This window comes from Rousettus aegyptiacus, unplaced genomic scaffold (genome assembly GCF_014176215.1).
Source record: "Rousettus aegyptiacus isolate mRouAeg1 unplaced genomic scaffold, mRouAeg1.p scaffold_m13_p_9, whole genome shotgun sequence".
NCBI classification, from domain to species: domain Eukaryota; kingdom Metazoa; phylum Chordata; class Mammalia; order Chiroptera; family Pteropodidae; genus Rousettus; species Rousettus aegyptiacus.
In genome coordinates this window covers 99588654-99614354 of record NW_023416312.1, presented here as the reverse complement: position 1 = coordinate 99614354, position 25701 = coordinate 99588654, and the positions used below count along the sequence as shown (strand labels likewise).

General features: G+C 39.8%; 1 long non-coding RNA gene and 1 pseudogene across 5 annotated transcripts; one reads left to right on the top strand and one right to left on the bottom strand.

The window, feature by feature from the left end:
* Positions 1 to 446: 446 nt before the first annotated feature.
* On the top strand, positions 447 to 25701 carry LOC107520610. 5 transcript variants are annotated; one of them, XR_004952877.1, is made up of 8 exons: positions 447 to 1039; positions 3454 to 3563; positions 5822 to 8373; positions 13500 to 13628; positions 15497 to 15626; positions 16623 to 16693; positions 19158 to 19200; positions 20113 to 25701. It is a non-coding gene; the product is annotated as an uncharacterized LOC107520610 (long non-coding RNA). The 5 variants fall into 5 exon arrangements; XR_004952876.1 differs by having other exon boundaries at positions 19158 to 25701; XR_004952875.1 differs by lacking the exons at positions 19158 to 19200; positions 20113 to 25701 and having other exon boundaries at positions 16623 to 18933.
* Positions 10047 to 10165, bottom strand: LOC118608414 (annotated as a pseudogene).

The window sequence follows — 25701 nt, the reverse complement described above, 5'->3', positions numbered from 1 at the left end:
GATGGATCTCCCGTGATTTCAAAAGTGCTTATATAAAACAAGAAAAAAATGTAAAATTACTAATAATGAAATCTCTTCTCTCCACGCCCCATCCCCCCGCCCCTCACTCCTTTGCAACTCGCTTTCTGCTTTTTCCAACTTGAGAGGCTGGAGAGCTGGAGGAGAAACAACCATCTGCGTAAGTTAACTCATTACTAGTAAAGTTTGCAACGGCCAGTGTATATTTTCCTGGGTTCGAGGTTATAGCGGTTAAGGACACAATTACAATGGCTGAGAACACACTGCTGGCCACTGGCGGAGGAGCTGTGTGGGCAAGGGATTTGCAAAGGCCACCGTCAAGCTGTTTACAGATATGAGGTGAGACTGACAGTGGCCTGCCGGCCCCCTCCTCCTCCGTGTTTAGATAAAATTGCCACTGCCGGAGATAGAGATTGACAGTTTGAAGAGCCGGAAGTGCTTTGTCTGTTGATTGAATTTATTTATAAGCCACAATTTTGAACACGATTAGAAGCAGCTTATCAAAAGGACATGACATGATGCATAAACTATTTTGTTTAATTTTGCAAGAGTTGGAGTAAATACCATTTGTTATTTTGGTATCTCCTCATCAAGTTCTCGCCAGAACAATAATTCTGGAGCTTACTCAGAGCGGGACAAACTAGTCCAATTATTAAACTATTGCGAGAGAAGGCTGAGCAAGCGAAGTTTGCTGCTATAGCGGCCCCTTTCTTTCTGAAGTGTTTTCCCCTTCGATGGAACAGGATAAGAAAGGGCGGGATAAGGTGCAGGGAAAGGAGGAAGGTCAATTATTTGTCTTTCATTACCCCAATGAGGGCCAGGTTTGCTGAACAAACAGCTGTCTCTGCGAAGGTTTCTGTCTAAAGGTTAAGAAAGGCTGGCGATGACAAAAACTTCATTGAAGACACTCTCATCAAAAGATGAATAAAGTCAGAGAAAGTGAGCAAAAAGGGAGGCGGTTGAGGAAGGACGCAAAGAAGTTTCAAGACAGGATTCTGGATGACTTAAAATAAGACCCAAGGTAAGTAAATAGTAACGTAATAAAGATTTCATACTGACCTAATTCTAACCACACGCCAACAATATTCTGAATACTTTACATGTATTAACTCATTTATTCTCACAAGTATCTTGTGAGGTAGGTACTAATATGATCATTTCCGTTTTGTAGTTGAAGAAACTCTAGGCAAAAGAGAGATTAAATAATTTGCTCAAGGTCAAACGCCTTGAGCGTGGAACCCGAATTTGATTCTAGGAGGGCTGGGGCCAGATCCCATCTTTTTAACTGGTGGTATTCAAAGTGTGGTTCCTGGACCAGTAGCATAAGTAGCACCTGGGAACTCCAGACATGCAAACCGAAGCCTTTCCCCTGGACCTCCTGCTTAGCCACTCACTCTGGGCTGCAGGCCAAGAATTTGATCTAACTAATCTAATTTGTCTCTCTCTCTCTTTCTTTTTTTTGCTTGGGATCTTTTTTTTGTTGTTGCGAAATCTAAAGCAGAATTTGCTTCTCTTAAAAAATTTGAACACTGCGAATAATACAGAAAATAAGTGTCTATCCTGCTCCCTCCCCTGATCCCACTTGCCAGAAGTTATGTATTACTTTTCTATAGCTGCTGCAAAAAGTCACTGCAAACGTAGTGGCTTAAGATGGCGTACATTTATTATCTTAACTGTTTTAGAAGTCAAGTCGGCTACAGTCTCACTGGGCTAGAGTGAAATCGTGGGCAGGCTGTATTTGTCTCAGCAGACTCTGGGCGGGGAGAATATGCTTGTGAGCTCATTCGGGTATCAGAATTCAGTGCCTCGCAGTACTGAGGTCCTTTTTCCCTTGCTGACTGTCTTCTAGCGGCTGCCCTTAGCTCCTGGAGGCGTCTTTCTGGTTCTTTCTCATGGCCTTGTTCATCTCAGAACCAGCAATGGGTGTTGAGTCCTTCTCACGCTGCCATCTCTTCGATTCGGCTGGGGAAGTTTCCCCACTTTTAAGGACTTCTGTGATTAGCTGGGGTTCACCCAGCTGAATAAACCAGCCTGCTCTTCCTGTCTTAAGGGCCATACCCTTAACCACATCTGCAAAACCGTTCTTGCCATGTGAGGTCACATATTCACTGATACTAGGGATTAGGATGTGTATTTTTTTCTGGGGGGGGGGCACGTTATTCTACTATCGCTTACCAGTCTGTTTCTTGTTCTTCTAATATTTTTCTCTGCTTCTACAAATAAGTGTGTGTGTGTGTGTGTGCGCGCGTGCGCGCGTGTGTGTCGTTCTACACGTTTCCTTCTTTTTGTTTTTTTTATGAAACAAGGATCTTCCCAGACATTTTGTTTTGCGATTTGCTTTCTGTTCACTTAACAGTATATTATAGGCATCTTTCCAAGCCATTCCATAGAGTTCTGCCTCATTCTTTTGAATGGCTGCCTCGTGGTTTGAAAGAGGGTAGTATCACCGTTTCTTTAACCTGTTCTCATTAATGGGTATGTGGATGGTTTCCAGTTTTTATTCTTTCAAATACAGGGGCAGTGATCACCGCTGTTACATTTCTGCCCCTGTGCCCTCCTACATCCTGTCCTCCACACAGCAGCCAGTGTGTATTTATTTTAAAATAGAAGCCTACTCGGTGTAAGCCTTTTCATGTCTTCCCGTCTCACTTCCTGGTCTACCTGGGCTTTCAGCGTATGGCTACCTGCCACCTCCGTGGCCACCATTTATCCCATCGCTCACTCCACTCCAGCCACAGTCGCCTTTCTTTAAATACACTGGGCCCCTTTCTGCCTCAGAACCTTTGGATTTTCTGCGTGACTCATCCCCTAACTTGCTTCAGGTCTCTCTGACATGTCACCTTATCAGAGAAGTGTTCCCTGGCTGTCCACCCAACAAACAATGACATCCTCATTTTCCTCCATCACTCTATTCCCCTTTGATATGCATTTTTCGATGATGCATATCAAATATGCATTATTCGATATGTATGAAATGCGTGCAGCATAATGCATGTCGTGTATATTTAAATTGTGAATGATTCTGATCAAAACAATAAAATGAACACGACGGTACTTTCTTCTCCATCAGAGCACAGAACACCACCTGGCATAGTTTTTGTGGAATGTGAGAACTCTATGATGTTGTAACTTGGAGTCGTTTATTGCTATTTCTTCAGCATCCAGCTCAATGTCTGGCACATAGTAGGTGTTTGCTATTTGGTGGACAAATACATTTGTGAAGGTAGATTACTAGAAATGTAATTTCTAGGTCAAAGGAATTTCAAACTACCTTCGAAAAGGTCATACTACTATATACTCCTGCCAACAGTATATTGTCTCCATTTTAATAACTTTTATGTGAGACATTGTTTTTGAAGTATGTAGGTTGTTATAAATAAAAATGAGTCACAGGATTCTGGCAGTAAAGAATCACTCCTTTTTTTTCCCTTACAGAGGATGCTGCCAAAAGCTTGATGATGAAGGAGTTTAATCTGCACTTTGCTTTCCTCAGTTTGGGTGTAGGAGGGCACATCTCTCACGGGGTTTTGCGGCCAGAAGAGAAGGTAAGAGCAAGTCAAGGGGAGAGAGTACACTTTTTCTGTGAAATAAAGGGGTTAGAGGTTAAATGCAACCAGATAAAATATTCTCTTCTCACACTAGTCTATATAATACCATCACCCCCATCTAAATTAATTTTTCTGTTTATCAGTTATATTAAGGCTTCATTTACATACAATAAAATTAATATATTATAAGTATACAGGTTGACTATATCTTTACATTTCACCATGTTTGTTAATCCTTTTTTACTTTTAAAGTCATCAAATTGCATCTTTTATCTCAGATAAATATTGTAAAGAAGAAATTTATTCTCACATGAAGAAAGGTATTTGAAAGTCCATTGAGAGCGCCTGGTGATTTTTTTTTTTTTCTGGAAAGCTGATTGTGTTGCATGAGGAGCTAAGATGAATATGGAAACGTATGCTTGAATAAGATCGCGGAATGAATTATGTCTCCCTTTAAAACTCCAACCTCACATGATCTCGCTCTCCCCTTCCTTTGGCTTTTCTTGCTTAGTTCCATCATGTTGGTCTTTTCCAAATGAATTTGGCTTAAGCACTAAGAGAAGCCAATAAAGACACTGTCAGAATCTAGATGGCCGCATGAAAAGATGTTTAACATCATTAACCGTTAGGGAAATGCAAATTAAAACCACAGAGATATCACTGCACACAGTATGGCTAAAATAAAAAAAATGTCGACAACATCAAATGCCGGTGAGTATGCAGAGAAACTGGATCATTCACTCATACATTGCTGGTGGAATGTAAAACGGTACAGCTACTCTGAAAAACATTTTGGCAGTTTCTTAAAAAAAAAACAAAAACACTAAACATGCAACTACAATACGACTCAGCAGTTGCATCTCTGGGCACTTATCCCAGAGCAGCAAAAACTTATGTTCTCACAAAAATCTGTACAAGAATGTTTATAACCAGATATTGGGGGGACAAACATCCATGTGTCCTTCATTGGGTAAATGGTTAAACAATCTGCGATACACCCGTACCATGACATAAAGTCAGCAATGAAAAGGAAATTGCTATTGATACATGCAGCAACTTGGATGGATCTCAGGGACATCATGCTGAGTGAAAAAAAAAAAAGCCAGCCTCAGATGGTTATATAATGGCTGATTCTATGTATATAACATTTTTGAAATAAGAGAATTTGAGAGATGGAGAACAGGTTGGTGGTTGCTAGGGACTAGGGATGGGGATAGGAAAGTGGGTGGGAAACGGGTGACACGTGGGATCCTGGTGGTGATGGAGTGTTCGGTGTCTTCACTATCATGGCGGCGTGATAATAATGCACGCACAAACATGTGCCCAAATGAGTACAGATAAAGCAGGAAATTTGAATGAGATAAGTGGATCGCATCAGTGTTAATATCCGGTTGTGATATTGCACTATGGTTTTGCAGAATGTTACCATTAGAAGAAGCTAAATAAACTGTATTATTTCTTGTAATTGCATTGGAACCTACAATTATTGCAATAAAAATTTTAGGTAAAAGACACCAAATGCCATACAATTTTCCAACCTAATTTACTGAACTACGGTAACTAATGTCGAGCCTTAAAAGGCAGACACGTCCTCTTAGTTCATTTGCCTGGCCTTACTCCCCTAATTCATCTTGATGTGGTCAGAGTCATCTCATTTTCTCCTTCTCAGAAACCGGTCAGTGTGTTCCCTTTTGGAACATGTGCAAAAGTCCAGATTCTAACACTGTCACCTGCCTTGGACTCTCCCATTCCACTCTGGTTTCTAATTCAAGGGAACTGCCTCAATCATAGATGGTTAAAACAATGAATAGCTGTAACTTCCAGGTGAAAACTGATCTCCAGGTATGGCAGCCATGAAGACGCACCGTCTGGGTCTTCCTTCAAAAAATAACTTGCTGTTCATCACAAAGGAGCACGGTGAGCTGACACCCTCTGGGGACAGCGCTTTCAGGATCCACGTCAGTGTTTGAGAGGAGGCCATGCTCTTCCCAGGAGGCCTACTGCCAATGACTGGACGTGGGGTAGTTTCTGGTGCCTCATGCTTTTCATGCAACAGGGGTTGCTTCTAATGGGCAGTCTTTGCTCAAGATCTCCCCACCGGCTTTGCCAAGACTCTCTCGGGTCTGCACTTGCATCTGAAGCTCTCTCTGCCAGATCTTGCTTCCTGCCCACTTTCCTTGAGCAGATGACAGAGCCACATCACAGTCTGGAGCCTCTTCCCGCTCATCCTGCCTCATTCCTTTTTTCTCTTTCAGGGGCGTTACTTTCCAATCAACCTCTTGCACTCCTAAACTCCTTCTCGAGATCTGCTTCCCAGAGACCCAAAGTGAGTAAAATAACATTTTCAGAAAGTCCTTCAGTTATAGGCCTATAGTATGGCAATAATTTATCTGAACAGTCATCATGATATCTAAACTGCAAGAATTATGAGCATTAATGCGATAGTTATTTTCTTGTGTCGGTGGTTGTAGTAAGTATGCTCAGATGTTTTCGTATAAAGTTGGCCTAAGGTAAGAGGTGGCTGGAGTGAAATACAGATAAAACAAGGTCAGTGACATTAAAGAGTCGGGAGGAACAGTGTGGTGGCTGCATTCGTTGGGACACCATTATGAATGTCAAAGGTTCAATGTCAAAAGTAGAACACAGGTGAGAAAGAAGAATCTCAGCAGTTACGTGAGACACCTAGATCTTTCTTGAAAATCAAATGGCGATCTCATTAAGGCCAAAGGCCACAATCAACACGAGGCCTCCGCCAAGTTCCATCTCGCTGCTCTAGAGAAAGATCTTGATTTAATCTGTAGCTGCATGGCTGTTTATAAAATCCATGATACCTCAAAATTATTGCAAGAATATTATAAGCTTTTGATTTTTAGAAACCCAGGAAACCTAGGGGGCTCCTCCTGGGAAGCATACATCTGGTTAATCAGAAAGCTGTATTTCATAGTTTGGGTAAGGCACCCCTCCTCACATACCTCCTCTGCCCGCTTAAGAAAAGACTTCATATCTGTTACTCCTTTTGATAGATTGGATGGTCTGTCATGTAATTACTGTTCACAACTACAAATCATGCTGACAGATTCTCTGAGCACGATGGGTCAACTAGAGAAAGATTATAACTGTCTTTGGTGAAGATGTTTTCTCTTTTGTTCTGAATCTGAATATGGACTGTCTGAATTAGTTTATTTTGTGCAGTTCAAATTCTTTTACCTTTGTTTTATCTTTTGCTGTTTGTTTGGATTTTGAATTTGTGATGTTTTAATCGTTTAAGGTTTATTTTTAGTCTTTACTTAAATGTGAGATTCGATTTCATTTTGTAAATTCAACATCTCCAGAAGAATCCGAAAATTGGAAGGCTGGGTAATCTGTGTATTATTATCAACATACCTGGCTGTAGTACTTTCGTTTTAATTATGATGTGAAAGGTATGAAGAATATTTAGGCTGCAGGTAAATAAACTTGACATTTAATTCTCACACCTGCATCATTCATTCTTTTGTTTATTCTTTCAACAATGTTTTGAGTACTTGCCGCCTGCCAGGCATCAGTCTAGGTTGCTGGAGTTGGCACGGTGAATAGGACAACATCGAAGCTTACAGATTAGCGGGAGTAAGACACACACTATTAGAATTATCATTTTAGATATTGATAAGTACAAGGAAGACGAATGGGCTAGAGAGACATAAGGCATTAGAAAGGATAATCAGAAAAGGTTTTCTCCACGGAGCTGTCATTCGGACAGAGGCGTAAATGAAGTGAGACTGATCCACGAAGATGTCTAAGGGAAGAGTGATCCAGGCGGAGGGACCGGCACATGCAAAGGCCCCGAGGTGGGAGTTGCTTGGTGTGCGTGAAGCGTGCTAAGCAGACTGTGTGTTCGCAGCGTGAACAGGTGGGAGAAGCCAGCAGGAGCGGGATCCTGCAGGGCTCTAGGCTGTGGTAAGGATAAGGATGGTTTCTAAGCATGGCCCTTCCGCCATCTTTATCACCTTCATCAGTCAGGCATCTCATTTATCAACATTGTTGATTAATGTCCGATCCCCTCACGCTAAATCACCTTTAGATTACTTAACACACATTTACTGGGCACCCGTTTTGAGTCAGTCACTGAGCTCATCGTGTTTGGCTGTGGACATAAATAGAGACAGGCTACCTCCCTAGTCTCTGTCCTCTGATTGATACCATTCTGAGGAAGGAACGCAGGCACATGCAATAATATCACCAGCACCTTCTGTTAGCACTGAGCACCGCGAGGGATGTGTGGGCACTGTGGGAATGTTTTCTGCTCATTTTCTCATCGTAAGGGACGGCCTGCAGCATTAATATCACGTAAAAATAATTTCTTACATCTTTAGCATTTACTGTTTACGAGGCATTTTTGACATTATGGTCATAATTCTTACAGAAAATGAGATAACTTTTGAGAACACTTAACATAGTGCCTGACACATAGTAGGTACTTGGTAAATGGTGATTCACTTTTCTTAACAACCATCTAAGGGTTGCTCAGGTTTCTAGGTTTGTTCGGTGAAGAAGTAATGGGTCCGTTTCCAAACAGACAATAAATGGCTGAGCAAGGACTTTGTGTTAGGCTCCTGTTGTTTCCAGACTTGCTCAGGGGCGATGGGTTCAGAGCTGTCAAGATTCATGAAGGAATGAGCAGGAATCTCGGTGAAGATACCTAAAGCAGCTACATTGTTGGACTTCACGCGGACCAGAAAGAGGTTTGGGGAGACTAAGGCTTTTCAAAATTCAGTGCAGCTCTAGCGAATTATGAATTGGTGGCAACTCCCTGCAACAGGACTTCAAGGTGGGTGGCGGGGGTGTCATCACAGTGTGACAGAGAGCTTTCCCAAATCCTATGTCCAAAGCTCCAGAGACACCACCACAGGTTACTGGCTGGGAGTTGTATGACTGAATCTAATTGAATCTAATTAATCTGTTTTTTTCAGCTTTATTGAGGTATGATTGCCAACTAAAATTGTAAGATATTTAAAATGTACAACATGGTGATTTGACACACTGTGAAATTATATTGGTCTTCAAGTTAGATGACACGTGTGTCACCTCATAGACTTACCTCTTATTCTTTCACGTGAGGACATGTACGTTCTACTCTCAGTAAATTTCAATTATACACTACGGTGATTATGGTCACCATGTTTTACATTGGATCCTCAGACCCTAGTCATCTTTGAACTGAAAGTTTGTACCCTTTTACCAACCTCTACGTGTTTTCCCCACCTCTCAGCCCCTGCCCTGGCAACCGTCTTTCTACTCTCTGTTTCTATGAGTTCAATTTTTTCTTTCCTTCCTTTTCTTTCTCCCTCCCTCCCTCCCTCCCTCCCTCCCTCCCTCCCTCCCTCCTTCTATCCTTCCCTTCCCTTCCCTTGCCTTTCCTTCCTTCATTCTTTTTTTTTAAAGATTCCACAAATAAGTGAGATCATGCAATAATTTTCTTTCTCCATCTGGCTTATTTCATTTAGCATAATGCCCTCGAGGTTCATCTATGTTCTTGCAAATGGCAGCTTTCCCTGTTTTTAAAGGCTGAATAATATTTGATTGTATACCTACGCAACATGTCCTTTATCCATTTATCCATCCACGGATACTTAGGTAATTTCCGTACCTTGGCTATTCTGAATAATGCTGCAATGAACTTGGGAGTACAGATATCTCTTTGGGATAATGGTGTCGTTTCTTTGGATGTATATCCAGAAGTGGGATTGCAGGATTATATGGTAGTTCTGTTTTTCCTGTTTTTGAGGAACCTCCATACTGTTTTCCATAGCACCTGTACCAGTTTACATTGCCATTGATAGTGCACAAAGATTATCTTTCTCTACATCCTTATCAACATTCGCTATCTTTTGTCTTTTTGATAATAGCCATCCTAACATGTGTAAGGTGATATCTCATTGTGGTTTCCATTTGCATTTAATTGATGATAAGTGATGTGGAGCATCTTTTCATAAACCTGTTGATGACGTTTGTATGTCTTCTTTGGGAAAAATGCCTATTTGGGTCCTTGGCCCATTTATAAATTGGGTTATTTATTTTTTTTGCTATTGAGTTGTAAGAGTTCCTTGTGTATATTGGATATTAACCATTTATTGGATATGCAGTTTGCAAATATTTTCTTTCATTCCATAGTTTGTTCCTAAAAATTGCTCTCCTGACCTCTGTGAGCATATTTATGACTATTATTTTGACTATTATTTTGAATTCTATCAGGTAAATCGCTTATCTCCATTTCATTAAGATCTGTTTCTGGAGATTTATCTTGTTCTTTTGTTTGAAACATATTCTTGTTTCTTAATTTTTTTTAACTCTTTGTTTTGATGTCTGTGCATCAGATAAAACAGCCACCTCTCCCAGCCTTGACTGAGTAGTCTCGTGTAGATGAACCCCGTCAATCAGCCCGGCTCAAGCTCCTGGTTGCCTCTCCAATGTTTGTGATTGTCCAAGAGACTTTTTTTTTTTTGCCTATAGCACCCGGTCTTCCTAGGTGGTCTCCCTTCCAAGTACTAACCAGGCATGACCCTGCTTAGCTTCCGAGATCAGAGGAGATTGGGCGTGTTCAGGGTGGCATGGCCGTAGACTCCAAGAGGTTTCTTTGTTCTTAGGGGCTCCCAGTAGTTGAAGGTGCACCAAGACCCATCGGTGTCCTGCATCCCAATTGGATGAATCACAGTCAGCAGCTAGATGCAGGCTGATTACAAGCTGGACCCTCCTGCAGCAGCCAGGAAATTATGTAGTTAAAAATATTTCAGAGAGAAACTGGGAGATGGGTGTTTTGGCTTTCTTCCTCTGTGCTGAATGAGCCAGGGGGCATAGCTATGAATGGGGGTCCTCCCGCACTAATTTAAAAAGACTTCTTTGTCTGTTATAGTCCTGTAGCACCTGTTGTCTGTCAGAGCTGGGTGATTTGGGGTCCTATCCCTTGGGTGGCAACTGCAAAAGCTGGGGTGCCAGATATGTGTATAAGCTCCAGGGAGCTACTGGTAACTTGGTTTTATCATTTGAGCCAGCTGGAGGGAGGAGGTGAGGGAAGTTCTCACTGGCTTCCCTGGTCTGTGGGGAGGATTGCAGCCAGCCTCTGTATACGAGCTAAAATTAGAAGTCAGACCCTCAGGCAGCAGCTTGTAAAGTATGCAGTTAAATTCCTTTCAGGGAAAGACTGGGAGATGGCCATTTTTGTCTGCTCTCTGTGCCGAGCCCTGGCGGGGTAGCCACAGGAAGTGCTTGTGTGCTCGGGTCTGATAAGAACTGCGTCTTTGTTTGCTTCAGTCTGGTAGTTCTTACGAATGCAAGCAAGCCCTGTTGGCTTTTAGAACTAGGTGGTTTTGGGGACTCATCCCCTGGGCAGGAGCCTTAAAATCTGGGGTGCCAGATGTGCAGTCAAAACCCTTTGTTCCTTAGGGAGAAGCTGGGTGAAGGTTCCATCCGGATGGTACAGCACTGTGCTGGGGCGGGGTTTATGGACGGGGTGTGTCTCAGCCTTTCCTACCTGTTCCGATGTGGGTATTTGCTCAGTCTTATTCACCTGCTGTGCAGAAGTTGCTCATCTAGTTCCTGGATTCCTTTCAGAAGGAATCGTTCCATGTGTAGCTGTACATTTGGTGTGTCCATGCGAGGAGGGATGTTCAGGAGCCTCCTACATCACCATCTTATTCGACTTCTCTAGGTGCTTTTTCTTTTGATTGCAGAGTTTGCCCATTTACCTGCTGGACTGGAATTGTAGAACGTGGGCACTGCCGGTGGCAGGAAATAGCGATAAGCCCTCTCGAATGGCATCGCTCTTTCGATTTTCATGTTAGGTTATCGCCGAGGAACTTGGTTCAGAAAATTTTGAGTTAAATAGTTCAACATATTTGGTCATTTGGTACTTGAGTGGAAATTTGTACCAGTCCCCAGGGGTAACAGCTGAGAGCATTGCCAGCAGGAATTTATTTAAGGCTGCAAATCTATCTTTAAATAGGCATTACACCTCCAGCTCTGCTCTAGAATTGCCTATTGCATACAATGCCTGGAAAATTACAGAGGCCAGGGGACCTGGAAGAGTGGCTGAGCTCAGCTTCTAGCAGCTGTTTTTTGTTTATTCCATTTCTCTTTGAGAATCCTACAGGATCGTTTGGTTCAGAGTTCTATGAAGATGGCCGCTATTGTCTCTGCAGCCACATTCCCCTCTTGGAGGGTCCTTCCTCTTTTAATCCTTTCATATTTAGTGAGGGCTTGCTGTGAACGAGGCACTGCTTCTCTATCCTCAGTCCACCACAAACTCATGCGGAGACTCGTCATCCTAAAGCTTAGCTCCGATTTGTGTCACTTGCCTGCTTAAAAATCTTTGTGTCTCTCCATACGGATGGCCAATAGACACCTGAAAAGATGCTCAAGGTCACTAATCATCAGAGAAATGCAAATTAACACCACAATGAGATATCATGTCACACCTGTCAGAATGACAATAAATGAACAATGATGAGGATATAGAGAAAGGGGAGCCCTCGTGTACCTTTGGAGGGATTGCAAATTGTGTAGCTACTATGGAGTGCAGGATGGAGGTTCCTCAAAAAATTAAAAATAGAACTACCTTATGACTCAGCAATTCCACTTCTAGGTATATATCCAAAGAAATCCAAAAATTCAAAAAGTATATGTATCCTTATGTTCACTGCAGCATTATTTTACCATCTTCAAAATATGGAAACAACCTAAGTATCTATCGATAGACAACTGGATAAAGAAGACGTCGTACATATACAATGGAATATTACTCAGCCATACAAAAGAATGAAATCTTACCATTTGCGAAAACATGGATGAACCTACAGTGTGTTATGGTAAGTGAAATAAGGGAAACAGAGAAAGACAAATACCATAGATTTCACTTATATGTGGAATCTAAAGGACAAAATAAATGAACAAACGAAACATAAACAGACTCAGAGAACATACAGAGAACAACAGAGTGATTGCCAGATAGGAGGGATGGTGGGGGGCCGGGTGAAAAGATGAAGAGATTAAGAAATACAAATTGGTAATCACAAAATAGTCACAGGGATGTAAAGTACAGCGTAGGGAATGTTACAATATTAACAATAATATTGTAATAACTGCGTATAGCACCAGGTGAGTACTAGACTAATGGGGGGATCACTTTGTAAATTATGTAAATGTCTAACCACTATTCTGTACACCTAAAACTAACATAAACTAATATTGAATGTCAACTATAATTTTACAAAACATGAATCTTAGTGTCTCTCTCCACAGCACCTAACAGAAAACTTGATCTCGATGCTAAGTATTAATCTTGATTCTTGATTTGTGACCATGTACTAGAGACTCTGTGATACTGGGCTATGGGGCACAGTTTAGGTTCTGACCTCTTTTCGTTGCTGTTCACAGCTGTATCCCTTAGTGACTAGGACAGAGTGTGATCCATGGTAATCACTCAATAAATTCTGGTTTAGAGAGTGGAGACCTGAGACAAAAAGAAATTGCTGGTCTAATCTACCAATCGCCACTCCCTGGAAGGATCGAGTTTTATCTGTGGTCCTTGGCCATTAATCATAAGAAAAGATGCTCAACCTCATTTCAATAAGAAAAATACACATTAACATTGTAGTGATATCATTTTCAAGTGTGGGTTCGGGAAGGGTGAAACGATAGCACTCTATGTTGGCAAAAGTTTGGGGAAGCAAGCGTTGTTACGTGATGTAACCTCAGCGGGCAATATGACAGTGTTGAACAAAATTAAAATTGCATGTACCTTTTGTCACACGCTGTAGTTTTATGTGTAGGAATTTTTTCGTGTGTGTACAAATGTGTTCTTATGTTATTCTAGTCCTTTTACTCTCAAGCTCTCCTTAATGACGATGGGATTTTTCTCTCCTGAAACGTCCAACGCCTTCTACTCTACCTCACTCTCAGCCGATGGCCTTGCTTCCTGCTTCATAGAGAAACCTGAGGCAGTCAGAAGAGAACTCCGTACACCACCAGCATCCTCTCACCTACCCGCATCCGCGCCCAGAAAGTCCGTCTTCACTCTCGCTACCATGGGTGAGCTGTCCGTGCTCCTTGGGCCTCGGCGCTAGATTCTTTGATCTGTCCTCTTGGTATAATGGCGGATCCAGCAATTCTCCTGTCTCCTATTTGATCATTTTTTCCCCTTTCTTCTGGATTGTTCTAATCAGTGTACAAAAGAGCTGTAATTTCTCCAATCTTAAAAAAAAAATGGTGTCTCACACTGCCCTTTTCTATATTTCTCTTCCCCTCAAAAGAATTCCCTATATGTGTGTATATATATATATATCCCTCTTCATAGAACTCCCTATTCTCCTTACCCTGATTTTATTTTTTTCTATCACACTTACCGCTCTCAGATATATTATTTACCTGCTTACTTACTGTCTATATTCATTGATTAGAATGTGAGCCCTATGGTGGCAGGTACTTTGTTACCTGCTATATCTCCAGTGTTTAGACCAGTGCCTGGTACAGAGTAAAGAGCTCAGTGAGTATTTGTTGAATGAATGAGGAAACAAAAAACACAATCAGCATGTCCTCCTTAATTTTCCTATATGGGGAATGCAGGTGCCTGTACCTATAGCCTGATCACCAGCCGCTGGCCTGCAATGGGGACTTATAGTTGTGTCCTGGAAGTAAGGTCACAGTAAAGGTTTTTCTGGAAGAACTTAGGGAATTTTGTGTTATGGCATCTTCTCCTTAGCTGGACACGCACTTTAAGATCAGCCTCTTGCCAGAGTTAGAGTCTCTGCTGGTTTGAATTTCCGTTCTTTAATGCTAATAGGCTTCATTCTGAAATGACAAGCTGCCAGATGTCTTCCTGCTTTCCACGATTCCAATAAGTTTATCAAGTTTGGCAAGATAGGCTCTACCAGACAGCCAGGACAACTCATTAGAGTTGTCCCTAAATAGCAAATATTCACTTAAATTTCAGGCACTGTTCCAAGCACTGTTTTCTGGAGACTGTTTAAAGCACCTTTCAAAATATTAACCATATAATTCTAAAGAGGAGGAAACTGAGGCTCAGGAAGATTTAAGTTGTTCGAGGTCATATGGCTGCTGAGAAATAGAGCCAATGTTTGACCCTGCCAGTCTCACTCCAGAGTCCATGTCACACTGTATAGTCCCATTGGTTATTTCAGAAAGACTACCGCTGGCTTGGGACTTGGAAAACGTGGGTTCTTATCTTAATTCTGTTATTTCTTTGCTGTGTGGTCTTGGGCCAGTCTCCTCACCCTCTCTGGGCTTTAGTTTTCCTTTTTGCAAAATGAAAACATTTAGTTGAGAGTAGGGACTTCCACGGGGGAGGAAAAGGTATATTAAGAGACTGTGAAAATTCCCTCTCCTTTGAGAGTTATTCTGTTATATACGACTGTTATGAGCATGCCATACTCTGCTGGGCATGAGGGAGATTGTAACTGAGAACACCGGCTTCGACATTCTCTTAGGAGTCTTTCCAGCTTTATGCTTGTAGGGTATTATGTGTAATGCAGTGGGATTCGAGGGTTGTTTATTGCTGCAATAAAAGCTTACTAAAACAGTGGCTAACAATTATGAGTACTTTTACTGTGACATACACTTTGCTAAGCATCTCACATTGATTATCTCATAAAACCAGTCACGTGTGCCATGCTAAGGAATTTAGACGTTATCTTATAAGTGGTTGGAAGCTTTGAAGAACTTGTTCCAAGTTATATTTTAGAAAGATTTTCCAGTCATGAGTGTAGAGGGCAGACTTGGGGGTAGGTATCAGTTAAGAGGTTGATGTAGTAGAATAGGCGAGAAATTGTGAGCATCCGCCCTAGAATAGCAATGATAGGAGTGGAGAAAGAGGTATGGATTTGAGAACTGTTTAGAACAAAAAAGTAATTCATTGAAAATATTTTGCTTTATTTATACAGGTTACTTTGCCAACTACTCAGGGTACAAAAATAAATGCGATACAGCCCTTGATCTTAAGGAATGAAATCTGTTGAGGAAGACGTATATATAAAGTTGTTTGCAATACTCAGGGACACATGCTTTGATAATGTAAGTACATGCTATAGGAGTATAAGTATGAGAAGTATGCTTGGGCCAATCTTGGGGAGCCAGGAGAAGCTTTTGAGGGAAATCATTTCTAAAGCTGATATCTAAAGGAAAATCAGAGTTACCAAGACAAAGGAATATAGGGGGAAGTTTTCAAGTAGAGGGGATGATGTACACAGAAAGAGAAGTGTGAGTTCTGTACAGAGCCTGGAGTGGGAATTGGAAATGTCGGGAGATGGGCCTGCCGTGGCAAGCAGTCCCTTCATCGGGCAAGATGCTATGTCATGTTGACTGATTTGGCCTTTATCCCAAGGGCACTGGGCAACTATTTAACTGTTGCATTCAGATTCGTACCTTATAAAGGAGATTGAAAGGGAGAGAGTAGAGGCAGAAATCATGATTACGGGGCTCTTGACGCACGTATATTTTTTGAACTCCAGCTACGTTCCAGGAATTATGCTAGGTATTGGGAATATACTGTTAGACAAAAGACACAAATCCCTGGCCTCTTGGAGCTTGGTCCTTCGCGAGTGGGGGGGAGATATTAATTGTGTAGATTAAATGGTTTTCTGTGTCCTAAGTGCCATGGAGAAGCCGCACAAGATTCCACGGAAACCGAAGGAGGGCACGTGGCATTGTTTGGGGATGGAGGAAATAAATGTTCCCTTACCGAAGTGAAATTTATACTAGGGACAGAAGGAAGAATAGGGATTAAGCAGGTGGAAAGAGTTGGGGCCTTTGTGTAAATTATGTTCTGGTAGAGGGAATAGAATATACCGAGACCCACGTTGGAGAGGACACAGTATGTGTCGAGTAATGAGAAAAGTCTAGTGGGATCGGAATGGAGAGAGTGGTGGGGTAGAATGACGTTCGATGGAAGCGGAGAGAGAGGCAGGGTTCAGACTGTAGAACCTGGTACGCCCCATGATATTGAATTTGGTTTTTATCCCTAAGAGAAATGTGAGCAGATGAGTGACGTGATTCTGATTTACATTGTAGAAAGAACATCCTGTGCTGCGTGAAGAATTAATTAGAAAGTAGAGAGGCGAGAGCGAAAGCAAGAAGACCAGGTAATGTGCTCTTGAAATGGTTCTGGCAAAAGAAAATGGCGCTTGGACTCGTGTAGTAATGATGGAGGGAGCCAGAAAGAAGAAAGAATTATATACATGTGGGAGATATAATTAAGAGGACTTGGTGCGTGGGGAAGCCATTTACCAAGATTGGGAAGACTGATGGTGAAACATGTTTAGGAAAAGGAGGGAGACATTTTGATTTCAACACTTGACACGTCACGTTGAGGTCCATATCTAAGTCAAGACGTCAAATAGGCAAATCAATTCGCGGATCTGGAGCTCTGAGCTCTCAGAGCTGGAGATACTTGTCCATCATTCACATATGTTAATGGAAGTCATGGGAATGAATGAAACTCTCCTAGGGAAGAGAGAGTAGCAATAGGAGAGGCAGTCGAGAGGCAGCCTTGCAGCCGCATGATGGTCATGTGGAAGAGGACCTAGTGGAGGCCATTGAGAGCTAGAGACTGACTAAATAATCCTCACAGAAACCTTAAAAGGAGGGGATGGAATTCCTACTTTACAGCTGAGGAAAATGAGGCTCAGGCAACTTAAGTTATTTGTGTGCAGTGAGGAAACTGGTAAGTGACAGGGACCAGATCCTTTGTCCTTATAGCCTTTCTTGATGCGGAGATCTTTACCACAGCTGTTAGTGAGCTTTTTCCATGGAGTAGGTAGAGAACAAGTTTTTGAGGTTCAAAAATTTTTTTTTTGGTTTTCATTAGGAGTCTCATCTTTGCCTTTAAAACTTAGAAACTGTGTGTGCCTTAAGTCAGGCGATGTCCCAAGAGTGGGAGTTATAGAGGATTCTGACATCATAAGCCCTAGCTTCTGCCAGTTTTTAAGAAAGGCTATTGTAACTATTGTCTGTCCCTATTGCCTTCCCTATTTGACCCTGTCTCCAAACAAAAAGCCAGCCAGACATCAGCTGTAGTTAAGCAGGAAGACTTATCACCACCTGACTCTACATGCAGGTTGAGAGTTTATATATATTCAGGGAGATGAATCTCTGGAATTAAGTGGTTAGCAGGTTTCCATGGAAACGCTTATGCTAACAGTTTTTGCATAGAACCGGGAAGTAATAGGAAAACAAAAGGCAATAGCTTCAGAAGGAAAACAGTGGTCGATGAATTTCTTAAGCTTAACTTGAGGTGCAAAGTACATCGCTATTGCCCTTTATGATAAGCCCTCAAGGCGTTTATTCTATCGGCAATATTCTAGAGATTTATGGAAAATAGCATCTTCATGATGAGGGCTGTCCCCAAGGGGTGGCAGGACAAGAACATGGATGTTAATGGGAGGTGAACACACAGTGTAAATATATATATACCTTACTGTTAAGGTGTATAGCTGAAACATATTGGATTTCGTTAACCAATGTCACCATAAAAAAAACAAAACAGACAAACAAACAAACAAAAAACAACCTGGATGTTAGAGTGAGAAATTCTTGAAGGGAATGGAGAGACTCAAAAGGAAGAAGTTGAATAAAGGTCGATGGTATATGTAGAAGAGAAATATACTAGTTCATTACTATTTTTATAAATGCGACTTTCATCAACTCTCTACCACATATAGTATGCTAGAAATTTGATGTTTTCTGGATGAGGAGATTGAGAACTATCCAGATCTCTTAATTGACTTGTCTAAGGTTAGACTTCTGGTCACTTGCAGGTGTTCGAGCCCTAGTTTTATTCCATTTCATCAAACCAGTCAATAGTAGAGGTGAAGGAAGTCAGTGTATAGCTAAAGGTAGACTTCGTGGGCTATATTTTTAAGTGTTTTAACAGCTTCTTTTAGGGCCTTTTTCCATCGAGCAGGGCCGGGTATATTTTGCCATCTTGTAATATTGATTATAATTGGAAGTGTAGTAAGACCAGAGAAATGCTTCAGAGACATGAAAGTTCTTCGAGTTTTACTTGAATTTCTTCTTATGGAAAAATCAACTTTTATTTCTTAATGAAGAAGCTTAAAACAAAAATGTTCCTAGCGGGTTCAGGTCACACTATTGGATTTGGAGCAAACCTGTTGAGGTCCCTAACTGATACTCCTGAGTTAAGGTGTGGAGGGCTCTGGGTGCCAGAGAGAGTATAAAAAAGGTTAGGGCAACGAGTTTGAGACTAAGGACAGGAATGAAAGTTTGAGAAGCACTGTTCTAAGGAATAGGAGGGAGACTTTATTTCCTGGTGTAATGGAGCCAAGCAGGACTAGACACAGAGTAGAGAATACAGTAATTCATTTCCCAAAACCAGAACTTTTTCTCACAGTAGCATCTGACATAAGGTAGGAATTCAAGTGTAACAAAGCCCTGGATGTTTTAAAAATTTAATAACAAAACACTTCGAATATATTAAGAAGTACAGAAAAATGTATCAACTCATCCAGATACAACAGATGTTAACTTACTGAAAATATGATTAACAGCTAAGTTCTTTCTGATCTTCCTTCCACTTGACAAATGAAGATAGAATTTCACGTCCTCGTCTCTTTCTTCTCACTCCTCCAGGGTAAGTATTCTCCTAAAATTAGTGCATATCATTCCCATGAAAGTTTAAAAAATTTAACTCTATAGCTATAGATTCATAAACTATACATAATATAATATCGTGTCGAGTGTTTTTAATGTACCTGAAAAGTGTCAAACTATAATCTAAGACTTGCTTTTGTCAATCATCGCCATGTTTAAACATTTATCCTTGTTGATGTGTGGTAAGTCTAGTTCATCAATTTCAGCTACCTAACAGTGCTCCGTTTTATGAAAATCTAAAGATTATTTATTTACTACAATACTAAGGGACAGTTAATGTGTGTGTGTGTGTTTTTTTCCCTTCCTCTCCACTAATACAAATAGGGCTCTATTTGGATCCATGTATATGTCTCCTTTGACATATCTTGGAGAATTTCTCTAAGGCATTGCTACCCAAAGTGTGGTCAATGAAAATACTGGTTTCAGAGTCACCTGGGAGTTTGTTAGAGATGATGAATCTAGAACCCCATTCTACTCTTACTGTATCAGAATTTATTTTTTCATCCCCCAGGTGACTTTCATATACATTAAAGTTTGAGAAGCACTACTCTAAGGTAGTGATTCTCACCCCTAGCTGTACCCGAGGAGTTATAAAAATACATAAATGCCCAAGTTGTATATATCTACCATGGAGTTTATATCTACTCTTCTCTCTTGACTTTCCCCTTCCGGAATCTATATCCCTTCTTCGATTTTTTTTTTTATTTTCAACAAAATTATTTGATTTTCATCTTGGTAATTGTAAAGCGTGATTTTTCATTTTGGTGAAAAGAGGCTAGAATGAAAAAACGAATTCATTTAAACAGTATGGAAGAAACTCCAGAAATGAAATAAAATGTAAATGTAATGATAGATTATTTTTTTTTTACAGTCTCCATAATTATCTTTACAGGTGGGCCTCCAATCTTGCAGCTGATACAATCGAATGTGTATGTAGAACCTAATCGTTCCTTTTTGTGTGTTCATGTCATGGGTCCCTAAGGTAGGGTCTTACATTTTTTCAATATGTACCTAGCTATTACTAAATTCTCAGCCACAGCACTGTAAAATTTCCTCCCATCTGTGACTGTTATATTTACCTTTCTCCATGTGATACCCAGGTTGGTGGTGAAAAATGCAAAAAGTTAATAGAATTGACTACAGCTCCATGCTGTTTTAATATGCAGTTCGATATTATGTAGATTATAGCTTAGATTTGTAGGTTGGTGCTGTCGTAGCAAAGAGAAAACACGGAACCAGAAGAGCTAATACCTACCTGCCTACAATATTCCTACTGGGAAGCAAAATGAAGGTCAAAATCGTGCTTTAAAATTGCCAAAAGGTGTCTTACTACGTTACTCACCTTCAAGAAAGAAAATGAGGCCTTCTATGTTGTGGCGAAGACGTATCAGAACTTCTTGTTAATTATTTCAAAGATAAGGAAGCTAGGAGATTATGGATGTGAGAATGCTCTTGAAAACCATTCACTGTTGGAATAATGAGTATTAACTAGCATAGAGCTTGAGCCATAGCAGGTGTCCATAAGCATTGATGGAAGGAGGAAAGTGGGTCTTGGCAACGAATAAATGAATGAATAAAACTGGAATGCATCCTAAGTATGATTACAATCTAAGACGACTCCTCAACTATTATTTTCCTCTGCTAAAGTTGCTTCATGTTGTTCCTGTTAGAAAACATTTATTTAGTGGCCACTATGTTAGAATTAGGCATTAGCAATACAGCAATGAGTAAGACAGAGCTCTACACTTCAGGAGACGGCCCTTTGAACAGTGCACTATAATCCTTTAAGAGAAGCATGTACCACATTGAAATTAGAGTTCAGAGGAAAGAGAGATGGTATCTGCTGTCAAGGTGAACCTTTAGAATAAGCAGCATTTGAATCTGGCTCTGAAATGTGAGGATTTGAGGGCGTGGTAATAAGGTAGAAGGCATTTTTGGCATAGGATTCTGCATAGTTAAAGACACGGAGATGGGGAAAGCTATCATGTGCTTGAGAAACGGGGAGGCATGTGTTCAGTGTGCATGTAACACAGGATGATCAGACATAAGCCTGGAAAGGTAGGCTGGGTTAGATTATGGGGTATTTTGTTTACTTTTCAGTTTGATCACGTTTTGCTTCGTGTATTGAAGCTCTGTTATGGGGTTATGAGTGTTATGTCTTCTTGATAAACCATTTTCTTTACTACTACAAAATGTTCCTCTTAGTCCTGGACAAATTCCCTGCTGTGAGACCTCCTTTGTCTGATGTTAATCTAGCTCCTCCAGCTTTATCATGATTAGGGGACACGGTACCTCTTTGTCCGTCTTTTTGTTTTTCATCTATTTCTGCTTTAATATTTAAAGCGAGTTTCTCATAGACAGCATACAATTAGGTCTTGATATTATCTCACCTAATGTGATAATCTCCTATAAAGACAATTTAGACTACTTACATTTAATCTACTTCTCGGTCAATTGGCACCTAACTCTGCCAATTTATGTGTCTGTTTTCTGTTTGTTCCTCTCTTTCCTTTGTTTTGCTTTTGTTGCCTCTCTGTGTGTTACTTGAATATTTCTTAGGATTACTTCTTGATTTATTTTTAGTGTCTTTGAGCGTATGTCTTTGTATAGTTTTCTTAGTATTACTCTAGGTATTGCCTATAGACACATTTTGGTCCACAGGGTTAGCCTGCGTGGTGGTCGTAGTCTTGATTTCTTATGTTTACTGAACAATCAGAAGATCTAGGAACACGGGATATGGATTCCATTATAGCCACAATCTACTGGAACCGAATCATGGCCATTCGTTTTTGATGAGAGCTATGCTTTCCAGTTCCCCATGGTTTCCACTACGTTATTAGTCCCCAAAATGAATCAGTGTCACTTGCTACTTATCACTTTACAGTCTGCCTCTAATTTAGGCTAATTGCCTGACATCTGCGGGATAATCAGCTGTGACTTATGGCTTGCACCCTTTTTTCCAAAAAAAAGTATTCAAGAGGTAGATGCAGGTAGGTCTCCAACCTTCTCATCTTGCTATCAACCTATATATCTTCTTGCCTCGTTGTCGAACTTCTTGAAATTGTTTACACTCACTTTCTCTGATTCTTCATCTTCTATTCACTTATTAATCCAAGTTTTTTACCCCGTAACATTCCACTCAAGGAGGGCTTGCCAAGGTTGACCAATGAGCTATGTCTGGCTACACTGAGTGAACACTTTATCTTGAATCGATCGAATTGTTATCTTGCAAAGCATTTGGCATCGTGGATGTCATATTTTTGAAACCCTTTTCCCTTTTCTTCCACAATACCACATTCCTGGTTTTCCTCTTGCTTCACTTGCCATGTGTTTTCCAGTCTTTTCTGCAAACATTTTGGTCTTGTTCTCATGTTTCAAATGCTGTTTTCCTCAGGGGCTTGTCTTCCTTTCTCCCTCAATGCAATTGCTTTGAGTCATCTTTCAAATGTTTTCTCTACACACACAAATATATTCACTCAGACTATTTTTCCAAAAAAGGGAAAAAGAAAAATAAGAGAAGATAGTATTCTTCGGTGTGCTTTAACAATTTTAACAATATCTCATGAACATCGTTCCATGTCATTACTTATAAATCTTATTACTTAACGGCTCCACATTATTTCATAATACGGATATGTTTTGTACATTTTATGGTATTACTAAGAACGTTGCATTCATAGTCATATATCTTTGAAAGCATTTACAAATATTTTTATAAGACAAATTCCTTGAACAGAAACTGCTGGGTCAAAATGAATACGCATTTAAAATTTTGGTAGACACTGCCCGATTTCCATTTTCTCCAATTGGACATGTTTTCCTTCCTCATTTTACTGATTATTAGGAAAGTCGAGCTTCTTTTGATAAATTTATTGTCCATTTGGATACCTTTTATAAGTCATCTATTATTTTGTCTTGTTTGTAAGGGGGTGGTTTGAGACACTCACTCTGGCAAATATGTTATAAACATTTCCTTCAATCTCCTTTATGATGTGTGGTGTTTTTGCTCTGCAGATAATTTTACCTTTTCAACATAAATTTGTCAGTATATTCCTTTCATTATACATTTAAGACGTCTAGAATTTATTTAGGGATGCGGAGTGAGGTGGAATGTTAACTTTAACTTGTTCCAAATGGATGGCCCATTTTACCTCCACTATTAATAAATAGTTCATCTTTTCCCCACTTATCTGAAATGCCACCTTCATCATACATCAAATTTCCATGTGGATATATGGCAACACAGACTTTTTATTTGCTGTCATTAGCAAAGTGACAGCGAAGCATACTGGTCAAGAGCTAATGCTCTAGAGCCAGGCTACTTGGTTAATGTTACAGGCCTACAGTTTATTAACTATGACATTGAATAAATTACTTGAGCTCTCAGCATCTCAGTTTTCAAATATGTAGGTGGTGATGAGAGATTATTTTTAGGATTAAATGTAGCATATGCAACATTACGACAGTGCGTTGAACATGCTAAGAGATATGTAAGTGAGAAAGTGAGCTGTACAAATGAAGTATATGATCAGTTCTCTAAATAAGATACTTGGGGAAATTATTGGGAGTGAATTGAGTTTATACATTAGTTTGGGGAGATCTGACATTTATACAATATTGAGTCTCGCCATGTGGGAGGAATAAAGTATGCCTCTCTAGGCAGAGTTTTCCTTTTGGTTCTGTTGAAAATTGAAATCTTTTTATTCATATAGGTCTTGGGCATTTCTTGTTGGGTTTATTCTTGGGTAATGAATAGTTTTTTCATCTTGTTAATGAGATTTTTTTTCCTATTACATATTTATTTATTTATTTACTTGTAATTATTTTTTTTATCGTGGTGACATTGGTTAACAAAATGTAGTTCCATTACATTTGTAATTGGTTGCTGTCACATAGAAAAATCATTAAGACTTGTAATATACCTTATTTTTGATCATCATTACTAAACTCTTTTATTAGGTCTAACAGTTTCTCAGTGTATTCTATTGTATTTTCTAGGTAGTTATGTAATCTGTAAATAAGGGAAGCTTTATATTCCTTCATAATTCTTATGCCTCAGAATAATAATAAATAATTGTAGCAAAAGCAGATACCTCTTTATCTGGACTTGTGCCTTTAGTTTTGAATTCTATTGTCACTTGTAATTTGGATTGGTTAGCAATGACCGGTGTGTGTGTGCGCTTTTCTATGCTTTTATGTACTTGTATTTTGAAATAGTTTTTCAACAATCCTCTGTTATTTTGGCTTCATTGTGTCTTTTAGAAACAATACACAACACACAAACACACTATGTATAAATAAAAAAAATGTCAATTAAATTCAAGATAATTTTTATTCAGGAATCATATTTATTAATTCAATGATGATTAATACTCTTATTCCCGCCATCTTAATTTATATTTCATTGAGCTAAATTAGTTTCTAAGTTTATTGAAGTAAAATTCACAGAACATAAACTTAACCATTTTAAAGCGTACACTTCAGCGACATTTAGTGCATTCCCAATATTATAAAAACATCACCCCTATCTAATTCTAAAATGTTTTCATAATTTCAAAGGAAACAACATGCCCATTAAACAGCCACTCCTCACTCACCCCTCGCCCAGCCCCCGGCAACCACTATTCTGCATCGTTTCTCAGTAAATTTACATATTCTGCATATTTCGTATAAATAGATTCTTATAATATATATCATCTACATTATAGGATGCATTGGTTCTTCATTCCTTTTATAGATAACATTCCATTGTATATATATATATATACCACGTTTTGTTCATTCATTCATTCATCGATGGACACGAGTTGTTTTCACCTTTCGGTTATTGCGAATAGAGCTGCTATGAAATCTTATGTCCAACTATTTGTTTGAATACTTATTTTCAATTCTTTTGCGTATATACACAGGAATGGCATTGCTCAGTGACATGGTAACTTTAAGTTTAGCTTCTTGAGGAACTGTCTTTTCCATTTCGACTGAACCATTTTACATTTCCACAAGCAATGTATGGGATTTCCAATTTCTCCACATCTTTACTATTGTCTGATATTTTGATTATAGCTATCCTAGCGAGTATTAAGTGTTATCTCACTGTGATTTCGACTTGGCGTTTCTCAATTGACTAATAAAGTTGAGCATCCTTTCATATGCTTGCTGGCCATTTAGATATTATCTTTGAAGAAATGTCCATTCAAGTCCTCTGCCCAATTTTTAATTGGGTTGTTTGTCATTTTCTTGTTGATATATAAGCATACTTTATATATTCAGATAATAGACCCTTGCCAGACTTGGAATTTGCAAACATTTTCTCCCATTTTGCAGGATGTCTTTTCGCTTTATGAATGGTGTTCTTAAATCACGAACGGTTTTAATTTTGTCGAAGTCTAATTTATTTTTCTTTTGTTACTCATGCTTTCAGTGTCATATCTAAGAATCCATTGCCAAATCCATGGTCATGAAGATTTACCACTATGTTTTC